Source organism: Mustela erminea, chromosome 1 (genome assembly GCF_009829155.1).
Source record: "Mustela erminea isolate mMusErm1 chromosome 1, mMusErm1.Pri, whole genome shotgun sequence".
NCBI lineage: Eukaryota > Metazoa > Chordata > Mammalia > Carnivora > Mustelidae > Mustela > Mustela erminea.
In genome coordinates, this window is record NC_045614.1 from 195371272 (window position 1) to 195391439 (window position 20168).

Below are 20168 nucleotides of genomic sequence, written 5' to 3' on the forward strand. Positions count from 1 at the left end.
ATAAATTAAGACTCACTAAAGTAACCGCATGGAATTGTTGTGAGGAATAAATGTATTTATACATGTAAAGCATTAAAAATAAATGCCTAGCAATATCAATCACTCAATTTACATTAACAAGAGTTGATTGAGTATACACAACTTACAAGACAGTGTTCATGGAAATTCAACAATAAACAGCCTTCATAGACAATGCTCATAGAAGTTATAAAAATTAATATTGAATGTAAAAAATATTGAATGAAAAAAATCAGTATTTTATTTAAAAAAAGTTAATAGTGGGAGTGGGAATCTGTTTTCTCACTTATAAGCTATGTATCTTGGGTAAGTTACTCAGCTTCTGTGATTGTCAGATATATTATTTTTATATAATACCTATGTGATTATAAATGATATGTACATCTGGGGGCACCTGGTGGCTCAGTCCATTAAGGTAGGACTCTTGATTTTGGCTCAGGTCAGGATCTCAGGGTCCTGGGCTTGAGACCCACAATGGGCTCTGGGCTCAGGAGAGTCGGCTTGAGATTCTCCCTCTCCCTCAGCCCCTCCCCCACTTGTGTGTGCTCGCTCTCTCTCTAAAATAAATAAATAAACAAATAAATAAAATCTTTAAAATAAATAAATACAATGAGATGTACATCTGGAAGTACTTAGTAATGTATTTGGCATATATTAGCCATAAAATGAATTATCATTTTTCTTCTCTTTTTCTCTTTCCATATCGGACTTTAGTCAGGAGACCAAAATCGTAACAGTTAATTTACCAGACAGAACTTTACACAAATAGTTGGAACCATATGCACATTTGTCAACTAGGTGACAAAAAATGTCCAGACAAGAGCTACGAGGTATTACAGAGGTAGCAAATGCAGGGCCGCTACTATCTTATTATGATAAATGAATAAAAAGGAAGCTGTTGGAACTACTGAGATGAAACAGACTTCTGAGGGGTAGGTCTTGGTGTGGTTGTCCCGCTGGTGCCTAACGCGGCATGATAAAGTGGGGGTTCTGCAAATGTTGGAAAAACTGTAAACTGGCTTCAGCGGCTGCTACAGTCAGTCACTGTGCCTGCGCCCTGGAAGAGTGCTTGCCAGGGTGAAAATCGCAGGAACCACCCCCTGAAAGGAAAACCTCAGGTCGCAAACCAGAAAGAGACTGGCCTTCTTCTGTGGAATCGCAGTTTCTCAGTCTACAGCGTCCTGGGGGGAAGTGGAGCTTGTCAGGGTCTAGTCCTAGCACCGCAAAGCAGAGGCCAAATGGGGGGAGGGGACTGAGCTGAGGGAAGACAGCTTAATAGATGGTCTCCTTCATTTTTGCCTTTTTCTTGTTACTTACTACCTTCTTTCTTCCATTTTTTTTCTTCTTTTTGCTTTAATCATTTTTCCTTCTCTCTATTCTCTCTCTCTTCCTCTGTTCCTGATGTCAATCTTATAGATTTGAAAAAACATGTTAAGAAATTAGTAGGTTATTATCTTTTATGTAAAAAAAATATATATGTATGTGTATATGTATGTATGTGTATATGTATGTATGTGTATATGTATGTATGTGTGTATATATATATATATATATATATATATATATATAGTATATGAGTTCTGGGAATCTATATGATTATTTAAAAACAAAGTATCGTTCCAGTTATTTTACATTGTTTTATTCATTTTATTAAAGTCTACAATGACAGGACTCAAAAAATGACAAACCTATGATTTTAGCTCAGCTTTTTCAGACTCCAATTTTCATGTTTATCTTTTCCTCTATCTCACAGAGCCCAGTTTATTTGGATAATTAGAAATGAATAATTCAGTCACTGCCATTTGGATGAGGCAGACCTCAAAGGAATGTGAAAATTTTGATAGATTGAGAATGGGTAGAATGTTATAAACATTACAAATTTTCTAAGCAAATTTGGGATAAGGCAAGAAGTGCTCCTATAAACACTAGTGCAATAAAGTTAATAAACTAAAAAATTAAAAATGATTCCAAAATCAATGAAAATAATTACTTGGGGGAAATGGATGTTTTTTCCAATTTTCTTATAATATAAACACTAAGAATTTTTAAGAGGAAACATGAAAAGATATCATCTGTTATATCCCAGAATACAGTTTAGAAATTAATTAACTGTACTTGGCAATAAAAAAAAAAACAAGATAACTTTCTTAGAATGTTGAGTTGTTCATTAATTGGTATGTTGATGCCAATTTCAAAAGCCCATCTTATTATTTAATATGGAAAGATTAATGACAACTAATGCATTCCCTGGTAAAGAGATAATATGCATTTAGAATTACAAAGATTATAAAAATACAACTGCAGATAGCAATTACCAGAGATGAAAAAACAATTACTCTACTTTTTTATACTTACATTTAAAAGTTTCAGAAAAACATATATATTAGGACAGGGTTACTCTGCATATCACTAAATCACCTAAACATCTGAGCAGAAATAGCAAAAATGATTAAAATAGTGCTTTCTGATAAGAAATTTATAGCCATACTTATAACTGTACAAACATCCTCAAATGAGAGTTAAAATATCAAAAAATTCTTTTTATTTCTATATTTGTCTGTTGTCATGGAACCATAAACTTCAGCTGGACTACTTTTTGTTGTTAGGGATTAGAAGGAGTCCAGAAAATTATAGGTCCAAAGTAGAAGCACAAGGAAACATGACAAAATGGAGAGGGAAGGAGAAAAAAATCAAGATGGAGAGATATGGGAGATAGGAAGAGAGAGAGAAACATCACCTTAATTATGGTAAATATCAGTGGAATGGGATAGCACAGAAAGTGATAATCATGAAAATTTAATCCCCTAGTCTAATCTGTACATGTTAAATACAAATTCCACTTCTACCTTTTCCTGTTAAGAGTTTGTAATAAATAATTAATTTGAACAATTAGAATTTCATTTTATTTATTTTTCTGGCTAAATATCTAATAGTGATTTTGGTCAAATTATTAATAAAGAGAAATTGTCTTCCATTGCCTCACATTGTATTAGGGATTGCAAATAATTACCACTGCAGTGTAAGGCTCTGAGGCGCTACCAGGGGTCAGTTCTGATGTACTCTTTCTTCCTAAATAGGCAACATATCTGTATGTACATAAGAGCTTCAAATATTCTAAATTTTTACAAAAATTAAATTGTTATTCAGTGATCATAGGACACTTCATTGAGCAACTGAAACTGATTTCAGCCAGTGTGTGAGACAAGGGAGGAGGGTGGTAATGAAGAGTCAAATGGAATCCATTGAAAACTATTTTACCTTTTAGTATGAAATCGTTTACCCAGAACCAAATGCTGAAAAAAAAAAAAAAAAAGAAATTCCCCCCAACTATTGACTCTAGGAGTAAACAAAAGCAGTCTTCACTAAATTTTCAACATGAGAACCCTTGCTTCACAAGGAAACCTGTAACCAGTGGTAGCATGTTGGGACTCACTGACAGAGTGGAGAGTCTGGGTCACCAATGCTAAACCACAGAGCTACAGAAATCTCTCTCCTTTCACAGGGCTTCTGTAGTGCTTCTTCTCTCTGCCATTGATCCACAAAGTTCCAGTCACTGGATATCCCACCTTGGTTTACTATTCTCCTCAATATACCTAATTACCATATTATTATAAATTCTATAGTCATCATTTATAATAATATCAAATACTTAATCTGTAGAAGAAGAAACATAAGCTATCTTCACCAAACTATACTCTTAATATTCCAGCTGCAAATATAGCAGCAAATGCTTGCCTTCATTCCCTTGGCCACACTGGAAATTATCTTCAGCTTTGGAGAGTTACTACACATGCTAACAGCTTCCAACCTCATGAAAATGTCTTTCTACCTGAGGGCTTTCTCTGGTTGTAGGGGCATGATCAGCTTGTGTCTCAGACAGAGTGGAAATGCCAAAAACCTGAAGACTCAAAGTAAGGATTTAGTAGATTAACACTAGATTTTGGTCCTTCAGAGTGACAGTTCTGAGATGTGTTCTACATGATCTCTCAGAAGATCTTTATTGAGGTCGAGCCAACAGTAAAGTTTCATTATTGGCTTTCCTTCTATGGCTATGTAATATCCCCATCCCTTTGATGTACTTACTATGGTCCCCTTCCAAATAAACTATCTCAAAGTCTTAAAGGAGGTAAGATATTTGATCTCATCAGATCCCCATTTAATTCACCAGTATTATGTTTCTGGTGGGAGAGAGTTTGTAAGAAAGATTTATTTGAAGAACTACTACAACATATAAAAACTACATAAAGTCTTCGTTTCTATTCATATAATGGATCAATTTTGTGGGAAACCATGTTAGGAGATCTAGTATCAAAAGTGTTCCTAGATGGCTCTGGGTGACTCAGATGGTTGAGTGTCTGCCTTCAGGTCAGGTAGTGATCCTGGAGTCCTGGGATCGAGTACTGAATCTGGCTCCTTGCTCAGCAGGGAGCCTGCTTTTCTCTCTGCCTCTGTCTGTCTCTCTCTCTCTTTCTGTCTCGCATGACTAAATAAATAAAATCTTAAAAAAAAAAAAAAGTGTCCCTAGAAAATATGCTCTGAGAATAAGTTTCTGAAAATGTCTACAACTCATTTATTCACTGACCACAACTCATTTATCCATAGTCTTAGAAAGATGCCCATTTTTGAATGGGGCAGAGAGCAGGAGTAGGAACTCCAGGTTGTACAGAAAAAACACACACGTGACATCTAAACCTCCTGTATCATGATCTCTACTTTAGCTTCCCTATGTGCAGCTGCTACAGGAGGGAAAACCTAGGGCTCATTTATTTCTTAGGTCATCTCAATGGGTAGTTGTGGAGCTGAAGATTTACTGCTTGTTAGGGCTATCTCTGAGATAGGAACTGAGGAGAAATCCTCCAAGTAGTTAGAGATTTGAACACTTCCCTTGTTATGAGAATAAGATGTACATGGACTTTGGGTAGTTGTCAACCCTTGGCTTGAAGTTTAGGTGTCTGGAAGGAGAGTGAAGGAGAAGAGACATATAAATGCTCATTGAAATTGGTCACAAAGTGTGTAGATACTTGTGATTCATGTTAATGTCTAGTGGTGGAAAAACTGAAAACCAGGTAGGCATAATGGCCCATCCCAGTGTTTCACCATGGATCATTAATGGATTATTTATGATGGCAGGTGTGGAGGCTATTACCAAAGATGTTTTATCTATTTCTGGTACTGAGCACCTGACCTCTCAGAAACCGGGGACATCTCTGATACTTAAATATGTTACCATTCCTTAAGGAGAACACAATTACGTTATGTATAGATGATTATACCACACCTCTTCTGCCATGAGAGGGATAGTAATTCATCCTTTCTGAAGTCAGTAGTGGTGTATGCTGCCTTTCCTCACCCCACATTCTGCCCACATTCTGCAGACTGGCAGACTTTTTGGTTTTCCCACAAAAGGCTCTTTAAAACACAGGCTTAGATGAAAGAATTCACTAGAAGGCAAAGGATGCAACAATAAGCGCATGACCAGAGAGTTCACCAGTCATACTATATCATCACGTCGAAGCTGCAGACTCATAGAAAGTTGGAATGACTGTTTACATGCCGAACTTGAAGAAGAAACTGTGGAGTTTATGTGTTATCTTTCACAATGCAGTATGTGCATTAAATTAGTAGTCATTACATTGTTCTATATCTCCAATATCTAAAATACAAGTTTCTGGGAACCAAAAATAGAAGGAACAGTCCATCTCAGCATCACTTCCCATGAATTATTTTAGTGTGTTCTATTCCACAACACAACGGGAAGCACATTTTGATTTGAGGTCCTGGTCCCTGGAAGAATATATTGCATCTATCAGAGGAGCACAGTAAAATTCCCATTTAACATATAACAGTACCTGGCTGCTCCCAGGTCATTGTGTTCTTCTCCTGTTGATCAACTGCAGTTGTAGGTAAGAGGTTTAGATAACAGCTGCTTTCACACCTGTAATTACTGGCATTGATTATTATGGGGAATTAGCAGTGATATTACATAATGGAGATACAAAAGAGTATGTCTATAACACAAGATATTTCCTTAAATATCTGATAATGTCTCCCTGCCCAGGGATAACAGTGAAAAGGAAATTACAGCAACTGGGACCTAATAAGGGCATAGTAACTGAGAACTGTCTTTCCTGTTGTATCCTATGTCAAAGTTCTATGGCACTCTACAAGGCAAGCAATCTGGACCAACAGAAGGGCTGGGAAAATCTGAAGAGACTCCAAAAGGGGTGGTAGAAATAAATGATAATGAATATCATTTATGCTATTAATGTTAACTATATCAGTTTAATCTAGTTTGACTAACCGTTCTATGGCAGATTTTATTTTCTTAGGGAGCATGACCAATCTGAAGAATCAGTGAAAGGCAGAGTGGTTATAATGTTGGTCATGAGGTGTAAATATTGCATGGTGTAGACTGTAGGTGATGTGTTCAGTGCTTTGCTCAATTTCCTTTGCTGCTTTGGTGGAGTCTCCTTGTATGTCAATGGCTTTCTACAGGTTGCACCTGTATCTCTCTGTTTGATAGCTTTCTCTGGCTACAGGAGCAAGTTCAACCTGTCTGTAGGGCAGTTTGGGAGTGCCAAGGGCCCAATGATTGAAGTAGAAATCATCAACCAATGAAAATAAATATTAGTGAATAGCTGACTCAACTTACTCATTTCTTAAGGACACAATTCTGAGTTATTTTCAACAGTTTCTCATTGGCACCGAACCCTAGTCATCCTCAGTGGTTATGTATTTGTTATTGGTTATCCTCCCTTATGCCTCTCACTTTCCTACTCCCTCACCATGCTTCTGGAGTACCTTCCATGTAAACTCTTAGCACAAAATCACTTTTTTAGAAACTATTTTTTAAAGAACAAAACTTAAGACACCATCGTCGTACACCTTATTTACTATATGGGACTATTTTTGCCAATTTACAGAGATACATTTGGTTGAATATACATTACATGTACATTCTCTACAATTAAAATAATATATCCATAATTTACAGATACATGTGCTTAATAAAGAAAGAAAAACAATCATGTACTTCTGTGTGGAGTGATTATCAGAGCCAGAGTCATGAAAGAGATCAAGTTATTAAAGTCATGATTAGACAAGAACAAGAACGTTGATAAAGAAAATGAACACATTAAATGAACTAGAAATGGTGACTTGCCAGATAATTGCTCTCTTTAAGGGCATTGATGAGACTTCGAGGTCATATAGCCAACTCTACATCAAGAGGATGAGTTCTTTGAGTCATATTTTCAATAGGTTTGTTACATTTACATTGTGTATCAAGATAGCTCTCAGGAATGAAGGTGATAGTATGGTATAGATAGAAAGCAAAATTGTTCCCCAGGGAGATCAAGGCCACAGATGAAATTCTTTGGCTTTAGTTCCTGCTATATCTGCTTTTATTATTTGACCCTTGCCCACAGGATCAGGTCTGCCCACAGCTCGGGATCAAACATGCTTCTAGTCTGGGTAAATTTAGAAAACTTTAACTCAGTTGCACAGAGTGGTCAGTACAAAGGTACACTTGCTGCAGGTACCTTGTCTCAGAATAGTTCTGTTCTGCCTCATGGCTGTGATCCACCCCTGACCAGTGCACTAAGGTTGTTTTCCCTAATCATGAATGATTCCTAAAATGAAACCCAGTGGTCTCCTCTTAGCTCTTGTTCTTATGTATGACCACAGTATCTCTCTCTCTCTCTCTCTTTTTTAAGATTTTATTTATTTGCGAGAGAGAGAGAGAGAGAGAGAGAGAGCGAGCCAGTGAGATCACTTGAGCATGATGGGGGAGGGGAAGAGGGAGAAGTAGACTTCCCACTGAGCAGGAAGCCCAATGAAGGGCTCAATCCCAGGACCTTGAGATTATGACTGAGCTGAAGGCAGATGCTTAACTGACTGAGCCCTTCTTTTTTTTTTTTTTTAATACTTTTTTATTTATTTTAGAGAGAGAGCCGGGAGGAGGGGAAGGGGGAGAGAAGAGAGTCTCTCTCTCTCTTTTAAAAATTATTATGTTCAGTTAGCCAACATATAGAAGAGTTTTAAGCAGATTGCTTGCTTAGCCCCACATAGAGCTTGATCTCACCGACTCTGAGACCATGACCTGAAATAAAATCAGCTGTCACTTAAACACCTGTGCCACCCAGGAATCCCAACTGTGGTATCTTCTTTTTCAAACTTGCTTCTTCCTATCTTGATATAAATCTAATCTTTTTATTTATCATTCAATGATTATTCTTCTTTTCCAAAGTTTTGTTTCATTTATTATCCTTTCTTAATTTAGAAATATAAGAAATCATGAACAGTAATAAATCCCTATACATATTAGCAATCTTTTAAATATGGAAAAAGAAAAAGAAACACATATAAAGAAGCAAGCATGTAGTGCAGGAAAACCAAAGATAAGGATACTTATTGCAATCAAGCCCATGATATAGATCTGAGCATACAGCTGGTCTTAGACTCTATTTTCCACTTCTGTAATTCCACCCACCCCTGCTGTCTCACAGAGCTGCTATGCAGATGTCTTGCTGCATTTGCATTTTGACTGGGTCCACAATTTATGTAGCATTTCCTGGCTTCATGTATAGGCAGTCCCTCTTCGTTGTGGCTTTGACAGAATCCCCTCCTGAGCCATCTTCCGACAGGGAAAGGGACATTAACCAATATACACTGAACACTTGGAATTGGTTAGGTCCTGTGCTAACCACTTGCTGTTTACAATCTCATTTCATGCACACAACCACCCCATTATGCAATTCCCCCCAATCATCCCCATTTTACTGGGTGATGAAACAGAAGCATAGAGAGTCTGGAAATATTCACCACAGCCTCATAAGCCAAGCCATTTCACATTTAGAACAAACCCAGAATATTTTATTTGGGAAGCCATAAAGTTCTGCCCCATGTCAGAAATGGCCCAGACCAATACAAAAACAGAAAAGGAGTCTCAGGTTGCAGTTTGAAATGAAGCTGTGGATTGTATTTTATAGGGACGAGTATGACCATGACTAATGGATTTAACTGTGGACTTTGGGTGGGTCCTAGGCAAATTTAGGAAAGAATAAAAGGGATATTTCACTGTAATAGCACTGTTTAAGAAAATCAGTAAGGCTTAGCAGTGTATCTAGTTTGGGAGAGCATGGTACAATTTAGGAACCAAGAAGCACATAAAAAAAAAAAAAAAAGAAAGAAAGAAAGAAAAAAAAAAAACAGCACATCAAACCCACTGATGGTCCTGTAAAGGCCAGAGGCCCTGGGCTCCCTCTTCTCTCTGCATAGACCTCCACATGGGGAACTGAGCCATTTCCTGGCTTTTATCCCACCTGCACTGCCTGGGGCAAAAGAAGCAGCTTCCCAACAAAGGCAAGAGTGGCTTCTCAACAGGAGGGGTGGCTGAAGCCTGATCCTTTAAGGTCCTGCTCTTTGCACTGACCCCTTGATGGTCCTTGCTCTGAAATAAATGAGAAGGCCCTTTAAAAGCTTTTCTTTTATTCAAATGAATAATAGTCCTCCAGTTGGCAAGATTTTCTCCTTAAGTGATCACGATGACTGAAAACACCCAAGGAGAGGCTGATTTTTAAAAGCCATACTCTTCTAGGGCAAATCTTTGCCCAGCAGGACCTGAGACATCCTCCTTGCACTGGGAATTTGGGCGCTGCCCTCACCCGAAACTTCAGGCTTTGTTGGATGAGTCCCACATCCTTCTGCCTCACCCCCCAACACACCCTGATGTATCTCCTTCCTCAGATTGGGTCTTGGCTGGTAGTATTTACCCACCCTTAGAATCCAAGGCTTTTTACGTGGGAGGGTTGGACCCCGAAGAGAATACTGGAAACTGTCTCAGATGAGCAAAGCTCTGATATGACCAGGATATTCATACCAGAGACTACATCTAGTGAGTAAACAGTCTGCATCCAGGCTCTCAACTCAGGGCAGTCCTCTTTACCTCATTTCCTCTTGGAAGGACATTTAGCGCTTTATGTCTAATTAAACCGATCCCCAACATTCTCTTTTTTTTTTTTTTTTTAAATATTTTATTTATTTATTTGACAGAGAGAGATCACAAGCAGGCAGAGAGGCAGGCAGAGAGAGAGGAGGAAGCAGGCTCCCTACTGAGCAGAGAGCCCGATGCGGGGCTCTATCCCAGGACTCTGAGATCATGACCTGAGCCGAAGGCAGAGGCTTAACCCACTGAGCCACCCAGGTGCCCCTCAACATTCTCTTTTGAGATATTTTTCTCCTTTTGCCACTATGTTCCAGGGAATCAGAGCAGTAGAGATTATCTCACATGTTCATACCAAATCCTTCAAATCTATACTTTGAAACCACCTTATTACATGTAAATGTCCTTGGCAATCTATACTGTGAAAAATACATCAGTTATTTTCATGGAAGATCCCTAGTACCAACACAGAAGTCAGATAAAGTCCTAAAGGTTAAGTAGGATGCAAGTCCTGTGGGGCGTCTCCATGATGTGGCTTGTGGCCATGGAAGCTTCGCATTCTCTCTGGGGCTGGGTATGCGAAAGGCTGAGTTTCTCTAGCTCAGGCCATAATTAAAGTATGAATCCAGTTCAGAACAAAATTTTAAATCACAGATGTGTATACTAACCTCAGGGAATCAAGATGTTGTTTTTGATATTGCTGTGGAAATGTGTTTATAAGAAGTTTCTTCTTTTCACAGTTCAAGACAATGAATAAAAACAAAAAAAGAGAGAACATTTAATTTTTGACTAGTATTCTCAACACTGTAGAACAGAAACCTAACTCTAAGATATAAGGTAAAATTCTCAAAAGAAAGTTTCATCAAAGTTTAAGTTTAAATAGAATGAAAAACTCAGTCACAAAAAGAGCGAGAAGAACCCCGCCTTTGGTAGAGGAAATGGCAAAGTGCAAAGAAGCAGTCAAGGAAATGACTCTGGAGAAGGCACAGAGAATAGGAAGAATGGTACGTTTGGAAAATAGTGAAGAAGCCATGTCAAAAAATTATGGGGGATTTCTTTAAAGGGGGCCAACTCAACTGAAGGACAGTTGGATCATTTTAACCTCCCCACCCACCAATAGACAAGAAGCTATTTTGGACATTGACTTCAGGTTGAATTTCCACTGAGAAGATATTGCCAAGTTATATGGATACCAGAAAACACAGAGTAATGATTCAAGGAATCAGGAAGTTAGGGAAAGTCTGTAAGGGATAAAGAAGTTCAGAATGGAAATTAGGATTGAGGAAAAATTTAAATTGTGGCCAGGAACCCAACAGAACAAGCAGGGAATACATGTTGAGATTTGGTGATTTTTTAAAAATGATTAGCTCTAGGAATCAAGCTCTTAGCAGAGTTGGGCTCAGCTTGCACTTACTGTCTTACTAATGAAGTCCTGGTTCAGTTCTGGTCCCAGTAGACCCAATAGTTCCCCGAACTCTGATTCAAGTTGGAAACAGTTGCAGATTCAGTTTAAAGTGTGACCTCTGGAAATTGGACCGAGAATGTCGGTTCTGATGTTACTATTCTAATGGCATCAATGTTTTCTGGAACTTGGACTAAAAACCTTATTCAAAGATACTTTTGCTTTTTATGGGTAATGCAACTACTGAGGTATGTTTAACTCTGTAATGTCTATTGGCTTCCTTCTATTACTTTTTATTCTTATTACCACCACTCTCATTAAAGGGAATTTATGTAATTATTACTTACGGTCTATTGACTTCAAAATAGTGTAAGGAAAAAGTACAATAAAACTGCTATTCTAGGGGTACCTGCGTGGCTCAGTCAGTTAAGTGGCTGCCTTCAGCTCGGGTCATGATCCCAGGGTCCTGGGATCAAGTCCTGAATCAGGGTCTCTGCTCAGCGGGGAGCCTGCTTATCCTTCTCCCTCTGCCTGCCGCTCTGCCTACTTACTTGTGCTTTCTCTCTCTGTAAAATAAATAAATAAAATCTTTAAAAAACCCTGCTATTCTAATAAAATCATAAAAAAGGGACATGAATAAATCTGAACTTCAGTTATCTTTAAGATATTATAAGCCCTATTTACATTTACTGATTTTCCCCCTAAAACAGCTTTTCATACATAAACTATTTTCCTTTTCTCGATTTTTCCTGTTCATTGTCACTTTTGTGCCTTTGTTCATGCATTTACTTAGAGCATTTTTTTTTTTGTGATAGGCACACATTGTACTCATGCCTGTTATTCAACAGGCATTTCAAGCATCATATATATATAGCTCAGGTAAGAAAAAGGCTCCATGAAGACTTTCTTAGTTTTTCTATCCATATATTATCTTTTTTTTTTTTTTTTGATTCTCCACAACACTTTCTATGTATGTTAACATATTAAAGACATGACGGATTAGTGATACATTTTATTCAGTTGTGTTAGGTGTTAATGATGCACCACTTAGAGCCCCCTGCAGGGTAAGTAACATTCTTTGATCTCCTCAGAGGGGAATGCAGACAGCCCTCAAATGTCACCCAACTTTGAGGATTGTTTTATTAGAAGAGCAAACCTTGCCCAAGAGAACACCCTATTCCCTGTAGCCTGCATCAGTGACTGATTCAAACATTAGAATGAACACCGAGCCCCATTTCTCCAAAAGAGGACAACTCTGAAGTGTTGTATGAATTTAAAAGTTCCTTATAGATCTGCTGCTAAACATTTCTTTGAGATAACATCCCCGAAAATTCCTTCTCCTGCCTAATCCTGCCTCCTTCCCTTTTCTTCCATAGGTATTAATTTTTAAAATTACCCAGTAAATCCTTTGTGTGTTATCTTTATCCCTATTTTGATCCTTGGGGGAATCCAAACCAGGTTATCACTCATGTAGTAAGACATATATCTAACTATATTGATGAGGCAAATATTCATTGCTTTACTTGCAAGGCATAGTTCTAAGTGTGGTTGGAAACAAAGAAGAAACAAGGAAATTTCTCTGCTTTAAAAATTCTAGGATGAGAGATAAGTGAAACATGAATAACCGTGTGTAAAATGCACCAGGTGATTAAGACATATAGAGATAAATAATGCGAAGATTCTAGTGCAGAAATTATAGTTCAGCATTTTCTATTTTCCCTAGAGGATTTTTAGCTCCCTTATGCCAGGAGTGTATTTTCCTAGACTTTTTGCTATCCTGCTATATCCAGTGACTTGAACAAAACTGATACTCAGTATGCAATTGTTAAATTGATCTCATGCTTGGTTGTTCAAAAAAATATTAAAAATCTAGAAGAAGTATTGAACAGAGGCTCCCTTACACATTGACTTAGAGTAATTATGAATTAATTAGAATTCTGGGGAGTCATTTTATTAATGGGTTTATTTATTACTGAAAGCAAAAATTATAGCTAAACAAGTCTGAGTCAGAAATGTCAGCATTAAAACCTAACAAAAAGTGCTGAGGTTCACATTGAAGAGAACAACATTCATAATTTCAAAGACTCAGATTGATTGGTTCAGCTTCCTAGACAGGTAGGTATTGCCCTCCATTTACAATGTTACAAAAGCTATTATATTCTGTATTTTTCCCATTCTAATTTGGTTTATCTCTAACATAACCTCTCTGCAAGGCTAATGCACAAAACCATTATTTATCTACTTTTTATAGTAAGTTGTTTACTAAATTTTGAGATGGTTATATGGGTCACTAAGTGCTTAGTCTAAAGGAAAGAGAGTTATGTGTCAATGTCCTGCAGAATTTTCTTATTTAACCTAAAAACTCTTGTTTAGAAGCAGCAAATAATAATGTGTTTCAATAATCTGTATAGGGAAATTAAGAATTAAATGTATTGCTCCATAGTTATTATTTTTTAGTTTTGTTAGATAAATATGATAGCCAAAGTAATTCTACTAACATTAATTAATAAAGACCTCTATTTCACTAAACATTGATATTTACTAAATATATTATTTTCATATTTACTACTATTAGTCAATGTGACAAGAATATAGAGATATTTATTTCAGGAAAGTTAGTGTGAATATTTAAACCAGACAAAAAAGAAAGTAATACTAATTATTTTGGATTTTCAGGAACTGTATTCAGTGGTAAAATCATAAGGAAGAAAATATGAAATTAAATTAAGTTTTGAATCCCCTAGTATGAAAGCATGATCATCATAAGTTCACATCCAGATCTACAATTTCATGAACATTTTAATTTATTCCCACACTTACCACCCACAAACGACTGAAGATGGTTCTGTGCGAAGTTTCAGTTCTATTTCCTGCTGTCTGTTCAATTACTTTTTTTTTCAATTCCTTAATTAAAAAAGAACAGTTGATTAATGACTCATGAGCAATTTATTTTTCAGAAATGTCAAAACACATCATTATGAAAAGATGTTTTTATAAGTTTAGATACTAATGCCTACATTTCTCCTTCGTTCTGATAGACTTGGCATCTATTCTGTAAAAAAAAACAGGTTTTTTTGTCTTTAAAAAATTCACGAAGACCATCTGAAATGACGAGACTATTCCAAAAACTTAGTGTTTCAAAAATAAAAATGATAATTGCATGCACATTGTATTATGTATCTACTTAACTTTTTGCTAAAAGGAAATCTTGGCTCTGCTGAGATCACTACTTCTCATTGAGCTCTCTCAAATGATGGTGTTTTTCTCCTATGTTCTTAATACCACTGGTCTTGAAGAGGAAGAAAAGTCCTTCTTGCTCTTCATTGAACATCCAGGTCTTTCTCCCTTTCTCTTGCTTTGACCCTCAGGTCCTCTGACTACAGGAGCCAATATTCATCCTTGTTGTGGTTATCTTCCCCTTTCCTAGTCAGTTCCCTTTCCCCTATCCAAAACAGTGAAGACTTTCTGTTTTGTAAAGACTTCTGTTTCGTAAAGGCTTTCATAAAAACTTTTGTACTTGAGTCACTGCCATCTCCTCAACACAACTACCTTTACAATTCCTATTTTACCTGTCACGACGGTGATCCTTCAAATCACTTGGACTTTCTGTCTTGACTGGTTTCCCTCCAATGATCTACATCAGTTTATCCCCAGTTCCTACACTGGCCTAAACATTGTTTTCAGCAACAACTTCAGTTTTTTCCAAACCCTGGGATCAATTTATGCATTCACTCTCTGAACACCATTTCTTATGTTTCTGTTTTTTTGTTTTGTTTTTGTAATACCTGAGCTTTCAGACCTCATCAGTACCTATGATTCCATGACCCTGTACATTTTTGCTGAGACTCCTCCTTTTCATGCAGGTTAACCCACACAGTTCATCTCTATACACTGTAGCTGAATCATTTAACTGTCTTGCTATTCCTTCTTCCATTTTATATTGGACAAATTTCCAGCACTTCAGTTCCTTCTGTGTAGATGAACAAGACTGCTTGGTCTTGCTCCACCTTCACAACTATTTATATCAAGTGGACCACAGAGGCTTCTGTCTCTGGTATTGCATTTCCCTGGTCCAATCATTCTGTCTCCTAGACAACTACTTCATTGCCTTATGCTTCCTCAAACTTTGAACCCTCCTTAAATTTCCAAATCTGATGTTTTTGCTTCCTTTTATATTGATAAAAGCCAACTACATATAAGATTGCTTCCAAAAGCTTCTACCACCACATCTACCCAATGAATTGTATTTGTGCAATATACTGTTCCCACTCTAATTCTCTAGATAAACTATCTTGGTTCCTATATAGGGTCAACACATACCTCCATTTGGGACTTATTCTATTCTTTGTCATTTTCTCAAGGATGGAATCTTGAGAAACATTCTGTTTCTCTCTCTTCCCGTAATGATTTCTATTCTCAGGAAACTATACCCCACCACTCCACTTACTATACTGATATTACTAGCTGCCTGACATTAACTCCACTTCCCAGGAAGAAAGTAACCAACTGATGCACATTATTTTCATTGATTCAAATATTTCTCCTACTGTGCTAGTCCATAGGATAATCTTAAGCTTGGACTTGTGAACTATATTTTGTTCTTTCCTTTTTAGGGGCTTTGGACAGGTTTAAATTGATCAGATAGTGCATAGTATGAGACACTAAAACCAAATTAGATGAGGTTTGAATACTAATCAAAAAGCTTGGAGTAGAAGACAAGATATTAACACTAGAAGTATCAAAAAGTTACAGCTGTTCCTTGCCTCTTCCATAGGAGCATGCCAGATTTTGTGTGTGCAGGTAGGCTGTATCTGTACTTTCTTCCACCCAGGATCCTTTTTTTAGGTACAGAACGTAACTATTCCTTAAATATATATATATTTATATATGTAAATAAATATATATATATATATATATTTAATTTCTTTTCAGTGTTCTAGAATTCATTGGTAAATATTCCTTTTTGTGACTACTTCCCCTCTCCCAAGTCCTTTACAGTCAGTTCAAGGGGTTTAGGTTGTGTTGGGCACAAAGATGATCATAAGAAGTCATATAATTTAGATCAGACCAAGAAAACTTAGTCTCGTAATTTTAGCTGGTGACATCAGAAAAGAAGAACACTTTGCCATTACAGATATCAAGCTAGTTGGATGCAATATGGAACTTCTGGTGGTTCCTTTGCTACTTTACATTCATGAAGGTAAAGCAAGACCAGGCAGTCTTGTTTATCTTTTGCTATTGTATGGGAAGAGAAACCTGCTAATTGAATTGATAAATCTAAGAGGTAGTGACAACAGACATGTTTCTGAGGATATTATTTGACCATCTGGGTGTCACTCTTTTCAAAACCATTCTTCCCTGAGTTTCCATTTGTGCCAAATAGCTTTCATGTTTAATTTAGGCTTTTGTTACTTACAGAAGAAAGAGTCCTGATGTCCTGCTTAATATAGGTATAAAGATACAAAAAAAAAAAAAAAAAAAAGGAATGGACACTATCTAAACAAGTTAAAGTGATAAAAGAGTGACTCCTTGGCATTATTTCTGTATGTTAGCGCTGGTTAAGAGTTGGTGAGATCCTATATGGTCTGTGGCAGTATACTAGATAGCTAGATTTTGATACATGACAATATTTGGGTATTTTAATACTTGGAAGAAGAAAGTGTGTATGTGGACACCAAATAGTAGACTTCACCATGTATCCATCTGAGTTCTTAATCTCTCTTCCTAACATTTTTAGAGAATCTTCCCATCCCTAATTTCAGAGAATTCACCATTCCTTCACTTATATTGTTGCTGCAGTAGCTGATAATTGTAGAAGTTATTGGTTATTGGTTTAGGGAAGAGAGACTAAATAAGTTCGAGCCAACCATTATCCCTTCAGTAGTCAATGTTGATAGTTCAGTGATTAGTCCCTAAAATTAGTTGAATGAAAATCTTTTCCTGGGAATTTAAAACTTGTATTTAGTGAAAGGAAATTATTACTTGATTGATCACTGCGCTGAAATATGTACATTTTATGTGCTTTGTACTGCCCTGTTCCAGCATATAGACAGGGAAACAGTTTAGAAGAATGGAAGAAATATGCAGAAACAAGCCAAATAGAGTGGAATGGCCTGTTTCCCTACAAGACCTAGGTCTCTAATTTTATTCTTGGACTCCTGAATAGGAGTTCATAAAACATTCCACCATCTTTTAAATAAATTTATTTATTTATTTTTCTTAAATTTTAGTTAGATCACCATTATTTCAACCCAAAACAGGGCTATCTGTGGAATAATTTACTGTGTATCAGCGGAGAGTAGGGTCTACTTAGTGGATAGGTACAGAGAGTGGCTAATACTTCATATCAAATTTCAAAAAAGCATTTGATAAATTTTTTTCACAATACCTTTATGTTCAAGAGGAAAACTATGGAGTAATTTGGGTCAGAGAATATATAACAGAATGCTATATCTGTGATGGTGATTTTTCATATTTTTAAATCTAATGTCACTGAATTCCACTGTCACCTTTCTTCCTGTCAGCATTTTAAAAATTAATTATAGAATGAGGAGATTATTGGTATGGTCACCAAAATCAAACGTAACAGTAATATGGGAGGGATAGAAAGTCTAGTTTGCTAGGATTAGAGTTTTTGAAAAATAATATTCTACTAAAAATTACATTAAAGTTTAATAGTTATGCCCCCAAAGCAATCTCAAGAGACAAGTAAAAGGTAGGAATAGATACATCTGAACAGCAGAATATGTATATTAAAAAAAACACTAATTATTTTGAATGAAACCAAGTTCACTTAGTTTAGCAATATGATAAATCCATTAGAAATGCTAAAGCAGTAATTGGCAGTATTAATAAAAGTATTGTGCCTAGAAGTACAGCATAATTAGAATATATATGGAAAACTTTCAACAGAAGGTTAGCAAAATACAGCACATACAGAAAACAATCTGATTCATGAATTTATAAAAAATATTGCATGTATATGACAAACACATGAAATAGTGACTAGCTATTGTGAAGAATTAAAGTGGGAATGGAGTGGAAAGTATGAAATTCATGGTCATATTCCAATACAAAAACATAACTGTGTGGGGAAAATGGTATTTATTATTGTATTTGTTGAATTATAATTGTACTTAAATACAAATAAAACTTTTGGGTAACACTTAGAAAGAGATTAAAATTTAACTCATATAACAAAGATATATCTGGGAGTTGGACATGTCTGAAAATGAAATATGAAATGAGAAAAGTTGTGAATTGTCTATTTTTCTGGTGAAGCAGAAATAGTAAGCATATAAGAAAACAAAGAAAAAAACAAACAAACACAACTAAGAGGGGGGAGTTCCCGAATTGTGTGTTAAATTCATTAGGTGACTTCTAAGTTTTCTTTTAATTCCAAATACTATGACACCTATCAATTCCACTGTACTGATTATACATAGATTTTAATATATAGCCTTGTGTTGTTTATAAGAAATATCACTTAACATTAATTCAGTTTTGAGAAGTTAATATTGGAAGGTAGTGGATGATATTCAAGCCTAAGTTTGAGTCGAACTACAAATATGATCATATGAATCTTCGTCAATGGAGACCATTTCATTCTAAAAACATACAATTATACATCTGGTTTGCTTAACCGTAACTTATCCCCTTGAGCTCTACTATGATGACTGTAAAAACATTTTTTAAAAATAATCTAAAAACACAAAGAGAAGGGGAAGAACAAATCACTAAGTATTTAAACGTGTTTAAAATCCAAGGATTTGAGGAAGGAATACACAGGGGACTCACACAATGCACCTCCAAATCTCTGAAAGTCTTTGGCTTGAAACACCATGGCAGCTAGTTTATTAGAGATCAACAGAGAAACAGAATCAATAGGGTGTGTGTGTGTGTATATATGTACACAGAAAGAATTTATTATAAGGAATTGGGTTATGTGATTACAGAAGCTGGCTCGTCCAAAATCGGCAGTGAGTACCAGCGGTCTGGAGGCCCTGAAGAGCCTTTGGCGTGAATGAAGTTCAAAGGCAGTCTGCTGGAGAATTCTCTCTTGCTGGGAGTGGCTGTTTTGGTTTTGGTTTTGGTTTTGTTCCATTAAGGCTTTTAGTTGATTGGATGAGACCCACGAACATCATGGAAAGTAATCGGCTTTACTCCAAATTCACTGACTTAAATGTTACTCTCACCTCAAATGGCCCTCCATCAAGTTGGCACATAAAATTAACTATCATTATCAGTAAGGTGGGATGGCACCAAGATGGAAGACAGGGAAAAGAAATGACTGAAGATTTATACAAAAAACAGTTGCACACCCATGCCTAAAGATGAGAGTGTTTTCACCTGATCTGAAGAATTTTGTTGTTGTTAATTACATAAGTAATTAATTAATTAAAGCAATTCATTTAAACAATGAATCTGCCAACCTCCGGAAAAGAAGATGGAGGAATGCATAGATGAGTCTTGCTCCTGTGGAATGGACACTAGGGAATACATTTCTAATGTATATACTGAACTACTGAAGTTTTGTCCACCTTCCTTGCGAAGGAAAGTGACATACTATTTTGGTCACAGAAACTTGAGAAAAGCCCTTGAGATGAGAAATCAGCATAAGCACGGAGAGGAACAGGCAAAAAGAAGAAACATAATTATGGCACAGTATAATACTTGCTTATAAACAATACTCACATAGACATATTGTTATCTATATTAATTTACTATTGATTATGTTGTAGTTATTAAAAGACAACAAAGGTTAGGATACAAAAATGAATAGAAGGTAATATTTTAGCTTTTTTC